Source organism: Malus sylvestris, chromosome 3 (genome assembly GCF_916048215.2).
Source record: "Malus sylvestris chromosome 3, drMalSylv7.2, whole genome shotgun sequence".
Lineage (NCBI taxonomy): Eukaryota > Viridiplantae > Streptophyta > Magnoliopsida > Rosales > Rosaceae > Malus > Malus sylvestris.
In genome coordinates this window covers 7782721-7798213 of record NC_062262.1, presented here as the reverse complement: position 1 = coordinate 7798213, position 15493 = coordinate 7782721, and positions in this window count along the sequence as shown.

The following is a 15493-nucleotide window of genomic DNA, read 5'->3' as shown; positions in this document are numbered from 1 at the left end:
ATTATTTACACAAGTGGATACCATAAAATCTTATGTTATACTTAATGAAAATATAAATAAACTCTAAGTGTTAGTGAATCTATAGTTTTGATGAGATACGAATTCTATGAAAGTAATTTTAACGATCCAACCGTCAAACTTGTTTGTGTAGCTCCTAGATCGCATATGCCAAAAATCACAAAAAAAAACATTCAGAGATTAAGAATTCAGAAAAAACTTTTCGACGGTTATAAAACAAAAAATCACGACTTAACGGTTATTATAACTCCGATTTCGATGATTTTTTACAACTACACTCCTTGACCCTATACGAATACAATGAATGAATTTGTTCCTCAATTTAAATTATTTACACAAGTGGATGCAACAAAATCTTATGTTATACTTGATGAAAGTATAAATAAATTCTAAGTGTTAGTGAATCTATAGTTTTGATGCGATACGAATTCTATGAAACTAATTTTAACGATCCAACCGTCAAACGTATTTGTATATGCTTCTAGGTCATAGACGCCAAAAATCACAAAAAAAAAAGAGATTAAGAAATGAGACAAAACTTTTCGACGGTTATAAAACAAAAAATCACGATTTAACGGTTATTTTAACTCCGATTTTGATGATTTTTTGCAACTACACTCCTTTACCCTATACGAATACAATGCATGAATTAATCGTATGTTATATTTAATCAAAGTATAACTAAATTTTAAGTGTTAGTGAATCTATCGTTTTGATGGGAAACGAATTCTAAGAAACTAATTTTAACGATCCAACCATCAAACTCGTTGGCATATGCTTCGAGATCGCATAAGCCAAAAATCATAAAAAGACAAACATTCAGAGATCAAGTAATGAGACAACGCTTTTCGACGGTTATAAAAAAAAATCGCGATTTAACGGTTATTTTAACTCCGATTTTGATGATTTTTTACTACTTCACTCCTTGACCCTATACGAATACAATGGACGAATTTGATCGTCAATTGAAATTATTTACACAATTGGATACCACAAAATCTTATGTTATACTTAAGGAAATGGGAAATAAACTCTAAATGTTAGTGAATCTATAGTTTTTATGTGATACAAATTCTATGAAACTAATTTTAACGATCCACCCGTCAAACTTGTTTGTATATGCGTCTAGATCGCATATGCCAAAAATCACAAAAAACAAACATTCAGATATCAAGAAATGAGACAAAACTTTGCGATGGTTATAAAACAAAAAATCACGATTTAACGGTTATTTTAACACCAATTTTTATGATTTTTTACAACTACACTCCATGATCCTATACGAAAATATGAAATTAATTTAATCGTCAATTTAAAATATTTACACTTATGAATACCACAAAATCTTATGTTATACTTAATGAAAGTATAAATAAACTAAATGTTAGTGAATCTATCGTTTTGATGGGATACGAATTCTATGAAACTAATTTTAACGATCCGACCGCAAAACGTGTTTGTATATGCTTCGAGAACGCATACGTCAAAAAGCATAAAAAACAAACATTTAACTCCGATTTTGATGATTTTATACGACTACACTCCTTGACCCTATAGGAATACAATGAATGAATTTGATCGTCAATTTAAATATTTACACAAGTGGATACCACAAAATCTTATGTTATACTTAATGAATGTATAAATAAACTCTAAGTGTTAGTGAATCTATAGTTTTGATGGGATACCAATTTTATGAAAGTAATTTTAACGATGCAGCTGTCAAACTGGTTTGTATATGCTTCGAGATTGCATACGCCAAAAATCACAAAAAAAAAAACATTCAGAGATCAAGTAATGAGACAAAACTTTTCGACCGTTATAAAACAAAAAATCCCGATTCAACGATTATTTTAAATCCGATTTTGATGATATTTTACAACTACACTACTTGACCCTATACGAATACAATGACTAAATTGGACCGTCAATTTACATTATTTACACAACTGGATACCACAAAATCTTATGTTATACTTAATGAAAGTATAAATAAATTCTAAGTGTTTGTGAATCTATAGTTTTGATGGGATACGAATTCTATGAATCTAATTTTAACGATCCAACCGTCAAACTTGTTTGTATAGCTTCTAGATCGCATATGCCAAAAATCACAAAAAACAAACATTTAGTGATTAAGAAATGAAACAAAACTTTTCGAGGGTTATAAAACAAAAAATCACGATTTAACGGTTATTTTAACTCCGATTTTGATGATTTTTTACAACTAGACACCTTGACCCTATACGAATACAATAAATGAATTTGATCGTCAATTTAAATTATTTACACAAGTGGATACCACAAAATCTTATGTTATACTTAATGAAAGTATAAATAAACTCCAAGTGTTAGTGAATCTATAGTTTTGATGGATACGAATTCTATGAAACTAATTTTAACAATCCAATCGTCAAACGTATTTGTATATGCTTGTAGATCACATATGCCAAAAATCACAAAAAACAACCATTCAGAGATTAACAAATGAGACAAAACTTTTCGACGGTTATAAAACAAAAAATCACGATCTAACGGTTATTTGAACTCCGATTGTGATGATTTTTTACAGCTACACTCCTTGACCTAAGAGGAATACAATGAATGAATTTTATCATCAATTTAAAATATTTACACAAGTCGAGACCACAAAATCTTGTGTTATACTTAATGAAAGTATAAATAAACTCTCAGTGTTAGTGAATATATGGTTTTGATGGCATACGAATTCTATGAAAGTAATTTTAACGATCCAACCGCCAAAATTGTTTGTATAGGCTTCGAGATTGCATACGCCAAAAATCACAAAAAACAAACATACAGAGATCAAGTAATGAGACAAAACTTTTCGACGGTTATAAACAAAAAACCACGATTTAACGGTTATTTTAACTCCGATTTTGATGATTTTTTACAACTACCCTCCTTGACTCTATACGAATACAATGAATGAATTTGATCTTCAATTTAAATTATTTATACAAGTGGATACCACAAAATCTTATGTTATACTTAATGAAACTATAAAAAAACTCTAAATGTTAGTGAATCTATAGTTTTGATGGGATACGAATTCTATGAAACTAATTTTAACGATCCAACCGTCAAACTTTTTTGTATATGCTACGAGATCGCATACGCCAAAAATCACAGAAAACAAACATTTAGAGATCAAGTAATGAGACAAAACTTATCGATGGTTGTAAAACAAAAAATCACGACTTAACAATTATTTTAACTCTAATTTTGATTATTTTTTAAAACTACACCCCTTGACCCTTTACGAATACAATGAATAAATTTGATCGTCAATTTAAAATATTTACACAAGTGGATACCACAAAATCTTATATTATAGTTAATGAAAGTATAAATAAACTCTAAATGTTAGTGAATCTAGAGTTTTGATGGGATACGAATTCAATGAAACTAATTTTAACGATCCAACCATCAAACTTGTTTGTATATGCTTCAAGATTGCATACGCCAAAAATCACAAAAAACAAACATTCAGAAATGAAGTAATGAGACAAAACTTTTCGACAGTTATAAAACAAAAAATCACGATTTAACGGTAATTTTTCCTCCGAGTTTGATGATTTTTTACAACTAAACTCCTTGACCCAATAAGAATACAATGAATGAATTTGATCGTCAATTTAAAATATTTAAACAAGTAGATACCACAAAATCTTATTTTATACTTAATGAAAGTAGAAATAAACTCTAACTGTTAGTGAATCTATCGTTTTGATGGGATACGAATTCTATGAAACTAATTTTAACGATCAAACCGTTAAACTTGTTTGTATATGCTTCGAGATCGTATACGCCAAAAATCACAAGAAACAAATATTCAGAGATCAAGTAATGAGACAAATATTTTCGACCGTTATAAAACAAACAATCCCGATTCAACGATTATTTTAAATCCGATTTTGATGATGTTTTACAGCTACACTACTTGACCCTATACAAATACAATGACTGAATTGGATCGTCAATTTAAATTAATTACACAACTAGATACCACAAAATCTTATGTTATACTTAATGAAAGTATTAATAAACTCTAAGTGTTAGTGAATCTATAGTTTTGAAGGGATACGAATTCGATGAAACTAATTTTAACGATCCAACCGTCAAACTTGTTTGTATAGCTTCTAGATCGCATATGCCAAAAATCACAAAAAACAAACATTTAAAGATTAAGAAATGAGACAAAACTTTTCGACGGTTATAAAACAAAAAATCATGATCTAACGGTTATTTTAACTCCGATTTTGATTCTTTTTTACAGCTACACTCCTTGACCCAAGAGGAATACAATGAACGAATTTGATCGTCAATTTAAAATATTTACCCAAGTCGATATCACAAAATCTTGTGTTATACTTAATGAAAGTAGAAATAAACTCTCAGTGTTAGTGAATCTATCGTTTTGATAGGATACGAATTCTGTGAAATTAATTTTAACGATCGAACCGTCAAAATTGTTTGTATAGGCTTCGAGATCACATACGCCAAAAATCACAAAAAACAAACATTCAGAGATCAAGTAATGAGACAAAACTTTTCGACGGTTATAAAACAAAAAATCACGATTTAACGGTTATTTTAACTCCGATTTTGATGATTTTTTACAACTATGCTCCTTGACTCTATACGAATACAATGAATGAATTTGATCGTCAATTTAAATTATTTACACAAGTGTATACCACAAAATCTTATGCTATACTTAATGAAAGTATAAATAAACTCTAAATGTTAGTGAATATATAGTTTTGATGGGATACGAATTCTATGAAACTAATTTTAACGATCCAACCGTCAAACTTTTTTGTATATGCTTCTAGATCGCATATGCCAAAAATCACAAAAAAGAAACATTCAATGATTCAAAAATGAGACAAAACTTTTCGATGGTTATAAAAAGAAAAATCACGATTTAACGGTTATTTTAGCTTTGATTTTGATGATTTTTTACAACTACAGTCCTTGACCCTATACGAATACAATGAATGAATTTAATCATCAATTTAAAATATTTACACAAGTGGATACCACAAAATCCTGTGTTATACTTAATGAAAGTGTAAATAAACTCTAAGTGTTAGTGAATCTATCGTTTTCATGGGATACGAATTCTATGAAACTAAGTTTAACGATCCAACCGTCAAACTTGTTTGTATATGCTTCGAGATCGCATACACCAAATATCACAAAAAACAAACATTTAGAGATCAAGTAATGAGACAAAGCTTTTCGACGGTTATCAAACAAAAAATCACGATTTAACGGTTATTTGAACTCCGATTTTGATTAATTTTTACAACTACACTCCTCGACCCTATACGAATACAATGAATAAATTTGATCGTCAATTTAAAATATTTACACAAGTGGATACCACAAAATCTTATGTTATACTGAATGAAAGTATAAATAAACTCTAAATGTTAGTGAATCTATAGTTTTAATGGGATACGAATTCTATGAAACTAATTTTAACGATACAACCGTCAAACTTTTTTGTATATGCTTCAAGATCGCATACCCCAAAAATCACAAAAAACAAACATTCAGAGATCAAGTACTGAGACAAAACTTTTTGACAGTTATAAAACAAAAAATCACGATTTAACGGTTATTTTAACTCTGATTTTGATGATTTTTTACAACTACACTCCTTGACCCTATACGAATACAATGAATGAAATTGATCGTCAATTTAAATTATTTACACAAGTGGATACCACAAAATCTTATGTTATACTTAATGAAAGTATAAATAAACTCCAAGTGTTAATAAATCTATAGTTTTGATGGGATACGAATTCTATGAAACTAATTTTAACGATCTAATTGTCAAACTTGTTTGTATATGCTTCTATATCGCATATGCAAAAAATCACAAAAAACAAACATTCAGAGACCAGGTAATGACACAAAACTTTTTGACAGTTATAAAACAAAAAATCACGATCTAAAGGTTATTTTAACTTCGATTTTGATGATTTTTGACAACTACACTCCTTGACCATATACGAATACAATGAATGAACTTCATCGTCAATTTAAATTATTTACACAAGTGGATACCACAAAATCTTATGTTATACTTAATGAAAGTATAAATAAACTCTAAGTGTTAGTGAATCTATTGTTTTGATGGGATACGAACTCTATGAAACTAATTTTAACGATCTAACCTTCAAACATATTTGTATATGCTTGTAGATGACATATGCCAAAAATCATAAAAAACAACCATTCAGAGATTAACAAATGAGACAAAACTTTTCGACGATTATAAAACAAAAAATCACGATCTAACAGTTATTTTAACTCCGATTTTGATGATTTTTTACAGCTGCACTCCATGACCCAATAGGAATACAATGAATGAATTTGATCGTCAATTTAAAATATTTACACAAGTCGATACCACAAAATCTTTTGTATACTTAATGAAAGTATAAATAAACTCTAAGTGTTAGAAAATCTATCGTTTTGATGCGATACGAATTCTATGAAAGTAATTTTAACAATCCAACCGTCAAAATTGTTTATATGCTTCGAGATCGCATACGCCAAAAATCACAAACAACAAACATTCAGAGATTAAGTAATGAGACAAAACTTTTCGACGATTATAAAACAAAAAATCACGATTTAACGGTTATTTTAACTCCAGTTTTGATGATTTTTTACAACTACACTCCTTGACTCTATACGAATACAATGAATGAATTTGAATGTCAATTTAAATTATTTACACAAGTGGATACCACAAAATCTTATGTTATACTTAATGAAAGTATAAATAAACTCTAAGTGTTAGTGAATCTATTGTTTTGATGGGATACGAACTCTATGAAATTAATTTTAACGATCTAACCTTCAAACGTATTTGTATATGCTTGTAGATGACATATGCCAAAAATCATAAAAAACAACCATTCAGAGATTCACAAATGAGACAAAACTTTTCGACGATTATAAAACAAAAAATCACGATCTAATGGTTATTTTAACTCCGATTTTGATGATTTTTTACAGCTGCACTCCATGACCCAATAGGAATACAATGAATGAATTTGATCGTCAATTTAAAATATTTACACAAGTCGATACCACAAAATCTTGTGTATACTTAATGAAAGTATAAAGAAACTCTAAGTGTTAGAAAATCTATCGTTTTGATGAGATACGAATTCTATGAAAGTAATTTTAACAATCCAACCGTCAAAATTGTTTATATGCTTCGAGATCACATACGCCAAAAATCACAAACAACAAACATTCAGAGATTAAGTAATGAGACAAAACTTTTCGACGGTTATAAAACAAAAAAATCATGATTTAACGGTTATTTTAACTCCAGTTTTGATGATTTTTTACAACTACACTCCTTGACTCTATACGAATACAATGAATGAATTTGAATGTCAATTTAAATTATTTACACAAGTGGATACCACAAAATCTTATGTTATACTTAATGAAAGTATAAATAAACTCTTAAATGTTACTGAATCTATAGTTTTGATGGGATACGAATTCTATGATACTAATTTTAACGATCCAACTGTCAAACTTTTTTGTATATGCTTCTAGATCGCAGATGCCAAAAATCACAAAAAAGAAACATTCAAAGATTAAGAAATGAGACAAAACTTTTCGACGGTTATCAAACAAAAAATCACGATTGAACGGTTATTTTAACTCCGATTTTGATGATTTTTTTCAACTACACTCCTTGACCCTAAACGAATACAATGAATGAATTTGATCTTCAATTTAAAATTTTTACACAAGTGGATACCAAAAAATCTTATGTTATACTTAATGAAAGTGTAAATAAAGTGTTAGTGAATCTATCGTTTCGATGAGATACGAATTCTATGAAACTCATTTTAACGATCCAACCGTCAAACTCATTTATATATGCTGCGAGATCGCATACACCACAAATCACAGAAAACAAACATTCAGAGATGAAGTAATGAGACAAAACGTATCGATGGTTGTAAAACAAAAAATCACGATTTAACGGTTATTTTAACTCTGATTTTGATGATTTTTTACAACTACACTCCTTGACCCTATACGAATACAATGAATAAATTTGATCATCAATTTAAAATATTTACACAAGTGGATACCACAAAATCTTATGTTATACTTAATGAAAGTATAAATAAACTCTAAATGTTAGTCAATCTATAGTTTTGAGGCGATACAAATTCTATGAAACTAATTGTAACGATCCAACCGTCAAACGTTTTTGTATATGCTTCATGATCGCATACGCCAAAAATCACAAAAAACAAACATTCAGAGATCAAGTAATGAGACAAAACTTTTCGACAGTTATAAAACAAAAAATCACGATTTAACGATTATTTTTTCTCCGATTTTGATAATTTTTAACAACTACACTCCTTAACCCTATAAGAATATAATGAATGAATTTGATCGTCAATTTAAATTATTTAAACAAGTGGATTCCACAAAATCTTATGTTATACTTAATGAAAGTAGAAATAAACTCTAAGTGTTAGTCAATCTATAGTTTTGATGGGATACAAATTCTATGAAACTAATTGTAACGATCCAACTGTCAAATTTTTTTGTATATGCTTCATGATCGCATACGCCAAAAATTACAAAAAACAAACATTCAGAGATCAAGTAATGAGACAAAACTTTTCGACAGTTATAAAACAAAAAATCACGATTTAACGATTATTTTTTCTCCGATTTTGATAATTTTTTACAACTACACTCCTTGACCCTATAAGAATATAATGAATGAATTTGATCGTCAATTTAAATTATTTAAACAAGTGGATTCCACAAAATCTTATGTTATACTTAATGAAAGTAGAAATAAACTCTAAGTGTTAGTCAATCTATAGTTTTGATGGGATACAAATTCTATGAAACTAATTGTAACGATCCAACCGTCAAACTTTTTTGTATATGCTTCATGATCGCATACGCCAAAAATCAGAAAAAACAAACATTCAGAGATCAAGTAATGAGACAAAACTTTTCGACAGTTATAAAACAAAAAATCACGATTTAACGGTTATTTTAACTCCGGTTTTGATGATTTTTTACAATTACACTCCTTGACCCTATACGAATACAATGAATGAATTTGATAGTCAATTTAAATTATTTACACAAGTGGATACCACAAAATCTTATGTTATACTTAATGAAAGTATAAATAAACTCCAAGTGTTAGTGAATCTATAGTTTTGATGGGATATGAATTCTATGAAACTAATTTTAACGATCAAACCGTCAAATTTGTTTGTATATGCTTCTATATCGCATATGCCAAAAATCACAAAAAACAAACATTCAGAGATCAAGTAATGAGACAAAACTTTTCGACGGTTATGAAATAAAAAATTACGATTTAACGGTTATTTTAACTCCGATTTTGATGATTTTTTACAACTACACTCCTTAACCCTATACGAATACAATGAATTAATTTCATCGTCAATTTAAAATATTTACACTAGTGTATACCACAAAATCTTATGTTATACTTAATAAAAGTATAAATAAACTAAGTGTTTGTGAATCTATCGTTTTGATGGGATACGAATTCTATGAAACTAATTTTGAACGATCCAACCGTCAAACTTGTTTGTATATGCTTCGAGATCGCATACGCCAAAATTCACATAAAACAAATATTCAGAGATCAAGTAATGAGACAAAACTTTTCGACGGTTATAAAACAAAAAATCACAATTTAACGGTTATTTTAACTCCGATTTTGATGATTTTTTACAACTACACTCCTTGACCCTATAGGAATTGAATGAATGAATTTGATCGTCAATTTAAAATATTTACACAAGTGGATACCACAAATCTTATGTTATACTTAATGAAAGTATAAATAAACTCTAAGTGTTAGTGAATCTATAGTTTTGATTTGATGGGATACGATTTCTATGAAACTAATTTTAACGATTCAACTGTCAAACTTGTTTGTATATGTTTGTAGATCGCATATGCCAAAAATCTCAAAAAACAAACATTCAGAGATCAAGAAATGAGGCAAAACTTTTCGACGGTTATAAAACAAAAAATCACGATTTAACGGTTATTTTAACTCCAATTTTGATGATTTTTTACAACTACACTCCTTGACCCTATATGAATTCAATGAATTAATTTAATCGTCAATTTAAAATATTTACACTAGTGGGTACCCCAAAATCTTATGTTATACTTAATGAAAGTATAAATAAACTCTAAGTGTTAGTGAATCTATCGTTTTGATGGGATACGAATTCTATGAAACTAATTTTAACGATCCAACTGTCAAACTTATTTTTATATGCTTCGAGATCGCATACGCCAAAAATCACAAAAAATAAACCTTTTGAGATCAAGTAATGAGACAAAGCTTTTTGACGGTTATAGAACAAAAAATCGTGATTTAACGGTTATTTTAACTCCGAATTTGATGATTTTTTACATATACACTCCTTGACCCTATACGAATATAATGAATGAATTTGATAGTCAATTTAAAATATTTACACAAGTGGATACCACAAAATCTTATGTTATACTTAATGAAAGTATAAATAAAGTGTTAGTGAATCTATCGTTTTGATGAGATACAAATTCTATAAAGCTAATTTTAACGATCCAACCGTCAAACTTGTTTTTTATTAGGCTCTTATTTTCGAGTGTAGATGTAATACTTAAATGACAAATCTGTTTTAATGTTTTGAAGTAATATTTATGTGGTAATGTGTGGTATGTGCAAATTTAAGAAAAAAATATATTTTTCTTAACTGGTCATAATGTGTCGGGTCACTTTACCCGTTGGGTAAAGTGACCTGACCTGTTAAGGACCCGTTAAGATAGCAGGTGTGACACGACACGACCGGTTAAGATAACATGTGTAACACGAAAACGACACGAACACGGCCGACATGGCCCATTTGCCAGGCCTAGCTTTAGGTGTCGGACGATCTTGGCGGTTAATAAGTCATTCTGACGGATAAAAGATATTCGATACATAATTTATTTAGTGTCGGATTAAAGTTACTTTCTGTCAGATATATCTGACATAAATTCCTGTCGGAATTTTCCTGGCGGATTTAACCGCCATAAAATTATTATAACCCTTAGTATTTTTGAATTCTTTTTTTTAATATTTTTAACATATTCTGCCCATAAACCTCTGATGATCAAGTAAAATCTGACCATCAAATTCCTGCAGCTGGTCGAGCTTCATCTTCATGTTTGTAGCATAGTCATGTGCGAGCATGTGCAACTGTTTATTCTCATGCTTGAGCCCTTTGATCTTCTGTTTAAGACTTATCACTTTAGCCGCCAATGATTCAACTTGGCGGGTTCGAGCAAATAGGCGTTGAGCCATATTAGACACAGAACCTGCACACTGAACACTGAGAGCCATAGAATCCTTAACAGCCAACTCATTAGACCGTTTGGAAAGTAGTCTATTATCTTTGAGAGTGAGAAGGTTCCTGGCCACCACCGCAGTGGTCATATCATTCTTCATCACAGAGTCCCCAACGTTAAGAGGACCAGTATGATATAAGAGGGATGGGCGCCATATGTTGTCTTGAGAAGGTATTGCTACCTCTTTACCAAAGTTCAAGTCAAAACGACGGTCGGAAGTGCCAGACATTCTCAGAAATGATGAAGGAGAAATGAGGTGCAATAAATCTCTGAAGTAAGGGAAAAATTCCTACAAGCAATAACTCTTTGAATGTACTTCTTGCACACAATTGGTGCCCTTATAAAAGAAAGGGCAACAAGGCCGTTGGTTCAAAAATCGAAGAGGCACCACTCTTTGGATTTCGAAGAAGCACCACTCTTTGGATTTCGAAGAGGCACCACTTTCCACACGCAACATCAGCTCATCGGGTACCACAAATAACTTTGCCAAATATCTCTGACAAAGTTTAGACACATAAATTTTGAAGATCCAGCTACCCTACTATTACCCATAAGGGTAAAGGAACAACACCACTGCTTGATAACTAGAAAGTCCCAATATGTGTCAACCTTCGTTCTCCGTGGCAAGGCAGACTGGCAAAAATGCCTAACCTTTACTCACATTTGAGAAAACACTCCTAACAAGATTGCTTGCTAAAAAATGGAAGAGGCACCACTCTCCGAATCTCGAGAGCCAGACTCCCAACATGGTTACTTTCTAAAAAATCGAAGAGGCGCCGCTCTCTGAATCTCAAGAGCCAGACTCCCAACAGGATTTCTTTCTCAAAAATCGAAAAGGCACCGCTCTTCGAATCTCGAGAGCCAAATCCCCAACAGGATTGCTTGTTCGAAAACCGAAGAGACATCGTTCTCCGAACTTCGAGAGCCAGATTTCCTTGGATAAAGCTTGTCTATGCAAACTAGCCACACCAAAGCAAGAGTCTCTCATATCATCAGGGTCAAAAGCAAGAGTATCCCATATCATGCTTTTTCCATGTCTTTTCCTTTGCCCTTGTTCTTACCTGCAAGACAAGGAGAAAGAGAGAAATCAGTCAGCACTTGGAATCAAGCTTCTAGTAAAAAACTGACTGCCTGTAACCTCTTACCTGATTACTTACCTGGCATTGCTCTCGAGTACTCGTCTTCAACATCTTATGCTTCCAGAAAAGATACCACATCTACCTAAGGAACAGATAGGGCAAGTGAGAAGGATACAAGGAAGCACGTGGAGACAAGCGCAACATAACACATGCCAATTCACCTATTACTTCGTCAACAACAAAAGTATCCCATATCATCAAGGTCGAACGCACTCTTGATTTGATGGACTTGTTTTGACCCTCAAATTCTTGAGTTTGCCTTATACTCTGGAGGAAACCAGAAAACCCTCCAGCCCAGTTCAAGAATAAACATGTGGAAAGTTACTTATTCAAAAGAAAAAGTATCTCATATCATTTCTTCTCTATTTGTTTCTCCTTATCCTTGTTGCTGTTTACGACACAAGGAGTAGGAGAACAATCAACCGGAAGCCGAAGCTGAATCTCCGATCCAGGTTGCTTGCTTGGAAGTCTGATTGTTTACCTTGTTTGTTACCTCTTTCGGCAAATCTCCTAGCTCGGCGACTTGGGGGACTCCTACTATAGGGTTTTGTATCGCACTTGACCAAGTCCGAAACTACAAGTAAGCTTCAAGTGAAATTGATACATTACCTTGTGCATCTTTATCGGTTAAAGATACCACCCCTGGATGGATGAAAAGTACTTCCAGAGAAGATGCCACATCTACGTATGAGACAGATAAGGCAAGTGAAAATGATACCACACTTTGGTACTTAGAAGTTTCGTGATTACTCAATGGCTTGGATCTTGCAAGTCCCCAACCGAGGAGCTTCCCTCACTCGGGAACTTAGGGGAGCACTGTTTATACCATACTTGACCAATCCCGAAACTACTGAGCACTGGTCAACGTTATACCGTCAAGGACCCAGAAGAGTTTCCCTCCAACTAGGAGGCCAATCACAGTGCGACACGTGTCGACATCAGAAGCCAATCATAGTGCGACACGTGTCAACATCAGAAGCCAATCACAACACGACACGTGTCAATGTCAGAATGAAACTAGAAACTCTCTTCTATAAATAGAGATCATTCTCTCACAATATTTCCTAATGTCATTTGTACTAAATCATTCACTAGTACTCACTAAAGGAGAGCTTGAACCTATGTACTTGTGTAAACCCTTCACAATTAATGAGAACTCCTCTACTCCGTGGACATAGCCAATCTGGGTGAACCACGTACATCTTGTGTTTGCTTCCCTATCCCTATCCATTTACATATTTATCCACACTAGTGACCGGAGCAATCTAGCGAAGGTCACAAACTTAACACTTTCTGTTGTACCAAAGTCCTCACTGATTTTGTGCATCAACAAGTTTTAAAGCATATCTCTTCTTCCATAACTCCCGTATACAATTTGTGCCGTGTTCTCCTCCCCTTCCTTTTTCTTCAATCTTCTTCTTTCTTCTTTCAAGCTCTTATGATTTCTTCCTCTTTTTTGAAATACAAGATCACAATTTCTACTTTCTTTGCAGTGGTATAGAGCTTTGAAGTATTGCCATGAAAATATAAGTTTCATGCGTGCACTATTAATTTCTTCCTAAGTTTTAGTTTGAACTTTGATTATACATATTTTTCTTTTTTACTAAGTGAAAACTTTATAGGAAATTAATGCACCTTTTGTTTGCTTTGTTTATCTACCTATATTATATATTTCTTTTATGAATCTATCTCTATATTTTCTTATTCTACCTATATTATAGATTAATTGTATTTTATCTACCTATATATCACAAATTAATTGTGTTATCTACCTATACAATATGTTTTTGTTCATAGTCTATCTATATCACATATTATTTTGTATTATCTATCTATACAATAGGTTTTTGTTCATAGTCTACCTCTATCATAGATTAATTAATATCATCTACCTACATCACAAATTTTTTATTTTATTTTTTTCTACCTCTGGCAATGTTTCTTTTAATTTTTTTTTTTAAACTTGTAAGATTTGTAATAATGTGTTTTTAAAATGTTTTTAATTAGAAAAGGGGTAGATAAAGGCATTTGAAGTTTCAAATTTAAAGAATTTAAAAAAAAATTATTTTCAAAGGGAAAAACAGGTGTAATAAAAAATCAAATAAAATTGGATCCAATTCAAAAACAGCTGAATTTTTTGGACCGGGATCAAAGTGCCTTTCTAGTACCATATTTATAAGAATTCACAAGTTAATAGACCTACATCTTCCTAAATAACTTAACTAATTCAAATTTTCAAACTCAATTAAGCCGTATTCCCCATATCAATGACTCCCCTTTTCTCCTTAAAAGAAAAACAAATAGCTTGACTCTTGCCCTACCCTTGCCACGGTCTCTTTATTTAATTACCAATCTGACGCGTGCCTTTCATGCACCACTACATGACCAGAACAAAAAGAGTGCATAAACAGTCATTATGTTCTGTTTTTCTTTTTAGGTTTTCAAGTTAATCTTTTCATCTTCCTGAACTCAAAGGAACGGAGTTTTTTTGCAGAGGACTCAATAAGGGGGGTGAGGATGATCTTATCTGCATGAACAGTCATTATGTTTTTTGTTATTGTTCATAAAAATGAAATGCATTGGTTTCTAAGAAGAAATCAGAAAAAAGTAAGGAAAATTGTGCTGATATAGTTTGGGAACTTGTTCTTTGTATACCTTGTTTCCATCTAAATTTGGTTTTCTTCGAATCTCTAACATCTGTTTCTTCTATTTATTGTAGTTTTGAATTGGAAATGTCTCACAGTTTAGAAGAAATGGATATTGGTGAGTCTGATCAAACTTCAAGATGCTCCATGCATGTTGTCTTTGCCTTTGAAAAGGGCTGCAAGATTAGCTGAATTTTGAATTTTTTATTCCAT